We start from the raw sequence: 3,344 nt of genomic DNA, 5'->3' as shown, positions 1-3,344 counted from the left end.
CACACACACACACACACACACACACACACCCCTCTCCTCCTCCTTATGGCTGCACCCCACCTTCTCTCCCACTCGAGAGCCCCAGCAGCTGTGGTCCCATGTAAATTTTACATCATTGCCACCTCCTTTTTACCCCCCTTCTCTCCCTGTCGTGATCCGCGCCGCCACCATCCCGGCCCTCCCATATCATGTTGCATATTAATGTACAGTTTATGCAACAGCTCATCTGACGGTGCGCACCGGCTGTCATGTCCGTGCCTTTTGGCTGGACTGAATTTGCATACGTGATTACAGCGCCTGGAGTGGCTGATTTGTTCCTCGCGCAGGTTATGTGATGTCGAAATGTGATATTCGGTGCGCAGGCGGAAGATGGGCACCGGGGTTGAGGTGGGGTTCCCCTTGACCCTTGAAATGCGACTTAATCCCGTGTGGCCCCGTTTGATTAGGGCATTTTTCTAATTGTCGTCATCAGGGGGTTGCGCTATCGCGGTGCATCTGGAAGCACTTTGACATCCAGGTCCTATAAGGGGGTTCAAGAACCTCTCAAAAAAGAAAAAAAAAGAAAAGAAAAAAAAGCTATGCGTGGCGGAGGGGGGTCAGCGAGCAAAAGAAATTGCTTAATTTGATCGTGTTTTCATTAATGCAGAATTATCCCAATTAGCGAACATATGTCTGAACACAGCTTTCACTTGTAGCACCCGCAGCTTTACAAAGCAGTTCTGAATCAAAAACAACAAAAAAAAAAAAAAAAAAAAAAAAAACATATTGGGCATCCCGGGGTCAAAATCCAATTAAATCAGACCCCGTTTCCTCTACGATGGGTTCATTTTGGGGGCCCTTGATGTGAAAATGTTAGAGGGATCCTGCTCTTGGACTGATGTAAAGGTCTACTTTGAGAGTATTTGTTTTTAAGCTTTCCCCCCTCCCCTCTCTCTCTCTCTCTCTCTCATCCTCTCTCTCCCCGTCTCTCCCTCCCTCTCTCTCTCTTTAAAAGGGAGCGGAAGAGTGGGCTGATACCGGTCTCATGTTGCGTATGGATTTTCGTTTATATAATCGATCGAAATGACCCAATACATTGATTTTGGGTTCAGTGTTTTACAAACAAGCGTTTATGGATCTCGATTTTATGTTAGGGGATGATTCCAGTGTGACACCGACAAGCAAAAAGAGAGAGAGAAAGAGAAAGAGAGGGAGAGAGAGAGAGTCAGGGGGAAGAGGGGGGTTGTTGATTTCTAAATAAATGACCTGAATACAAACAAATAAATATCTATTGTTTCGTTTATGAAGAGAATCTAAGATGTGACTCGGGAGGGGAGGGGAGTGAAAAAGAAGAAAGGGGAAACAGAGAAAAAAGACAATATTGTGCTGCCTTTCTCCTTAATCAAATAAAGTGGTGTAAAAAAACACACACACACACACACACACACACACGCTCGCGCGCAGACACACAAAAGCATTTCCTTCCCTCTGAATTTCTCCTTGAATTATATGCCATCACTAGTGTGTGTGATTGCGGAATATTAAATTAAAGTGGGATAAGTCCGCACCGAGGCGGGCTGCGTCCAATCCGCAACTCATTTCCCCTGTTGTAGCACCGCATCACTGCGCTCCTCTCTTTTCAATGACAATGTGCCAAATCTGGGCATTTTGAAAACACTTTCCATATGCTATTATCGGATCGCTACTGAGCAAGAGAAAGACAGGAAAAAAGAAGGAAAACGGAATGCTTTATACCAAAGGTACCAAAGAGTCTACAGTTTTATATTGCTTTTTTTCCACTTTATGCTTTTTTGGGGGAATTTAAAAAAAAAAAAAAGAGGTAAGAAGAGGTACATTTTGGAAGTTTTTTTTTTCTCTCTCTTTTTTTATACAAACGTTTCTTTTTCTTTTTCTTTTTTTTTGGCGCACCGCTGCTGGGTGGCTTTAAGATTCACTTTGAAAATATGGAGACACTTTATGTTTGAGCTTCATTTGTTTTCATGGTTTTTCTCACTTTTTCGAGTTTCGTTGCTGAAAAAGTCAAAGGTTGAAAGTCACTTATCTCTGGAGTGTCCCGTCTGTAGAAATGAAGTCTACGTTCGGTAATTTTTTATCGGTTTTTATTATTATTATTATTATTATTATTATTATTATTATTATTATTATTATTATTATTATTCATTTTGAATGATATTGTTTTAGAACAGCGTGCTTTGAAAATTATACATTCTGTCTTTGATTTAGGGCAGTTCTGCCAGTTTCTTTATTCATTTGGCTTAAAGGACAGTGTTGAGGGGAAAACTGTAATTTTGTGCTTTTTGGGTGGATTTGGTGTATCTGGTGTGTGTCAGACGTTGAAAGAGTTGCACATAACTTCTTGTCTGCTTTATGGGCCTTTATAATTTGACGCTTCCTTTTGCATGTGCTCTTCCTGGAGGATCTGTGGGGCAGGCTGCGGGTCAGATCTGGTGTTTTTGTGTGTGTGTGTATGTGTGTGTGTGTTTTTTTTTTTTTTGGTGAAGCAGAGGGGTCAGCTCTGCAACCCCATGAGGGCGCCGACGCATAGGACTAAAAGAAGGTGCAAACCTGACTTTGATTTAGGAGGAAAAAACAAAAGAAGAAAAGATCTCCAGGTGTTTGTACGTGAATGCAAAAAGAAAATGACAACATGATTACTTTTATGATTTTTTTTTAATCAGCCTGAGCATCAATGGAGTTTTCTAGTCTGATCTCAGAGAACATATTGGTGGATTGACAATAGTTCCATCCCGTGGCATCTCCCAGTGTGTCAAACCAATATGGTAATGTCTCCGGACAATTCAAAGGTATTGATCTCCTGATGTGACAGAAGATCACTGAAGGTGTTCAGGGCTACCTTTTAAAAAGCAGTTTACAAAACAGACTAAAACGCATTTCCTTTTAGGGTTTTCTTTTTTTCTCCTTTCTTTCTTTTTTTTTTTAGCAATTACACATTTACTGGGATGTTTAGTTTTAATTCCTGCTGATTTACGAGGATATTTCTAAGACGACAATTTTCTTTCTTCTTTACACGGCACACTCGCGCGCACACATGTACTCTCTGCCTCTCTCTCTCTCTTTCTCTCTCTCTCTTTTACACACAAACACACACACTCCCACCCACACTCTCTCACACAGATGCGGGAGTTTACTGATACAATCTATAATTAATTGAGGATCGTACTGATATGGAAATGGGGCAAAAAATATTAGTTAACGCGCCCTATTGTCAAGCTGCGTCCGGAGAAAGAGCATCGTCTGCCGGGAGAGAGAGAGGGTGGAGACCAGAGGGAGGGGGGGGGGGGGGTTTTAAAAAAAAAAAAAAAAAAAAAAAAAAAAAAGTGAAA

The 3,344-nt window shown here is 41.5% G+C and overlaps 1 protein-coding gene across 2 annotated transcripts in view; it reads left to right on the top strand.

Annotated features, from left to right (window-relative positions):
* zfhx4 (zinc finger homeobox 4) overlaps window positions 1-3,344 on the top strand; it is a 126,142-nt gene that overhangs the window by 18,055 nt on the left and 104,743 nt on the right. The window contains exon 1 of one of the 2 annotated variants that reach the window (XM_015028315.1): window positions 1,567-1,739. The exons of the other annotated variant lie outside the window; for it this stretch is intronic. The gene's annotated coding sequence lies outside the window, so the exon portion shown is untranslated. Of the gene's footprint in view, window positions 1-1,566; window positions 1,740-3,344 lie in introns of those variants that run through there. 2 annotated transcript variants of the gene reach the window in all.

The sequence above is a fragment of the Poecilia latipinna genome, unplaced genomic scaffold (genome assembly GCF_001443285.1).
Source record: "Poecilia latipinna isolate Pla-1442-1.1 unplaced genomic scaffold, P_latipinna-1.0 Scaffold120, whole genome shotgun sequence".
NCBI lineage: Eukaryota > Metazoa > Chordata > Actinopteri > Cyprinodontiformes > Poeciliidae > Poecilia > Poecilia latipinna.
Note: the sequence above shows the minus strand (reverse complement) of the source record. Positions and strands in the feature narration are given on the sequence as shown.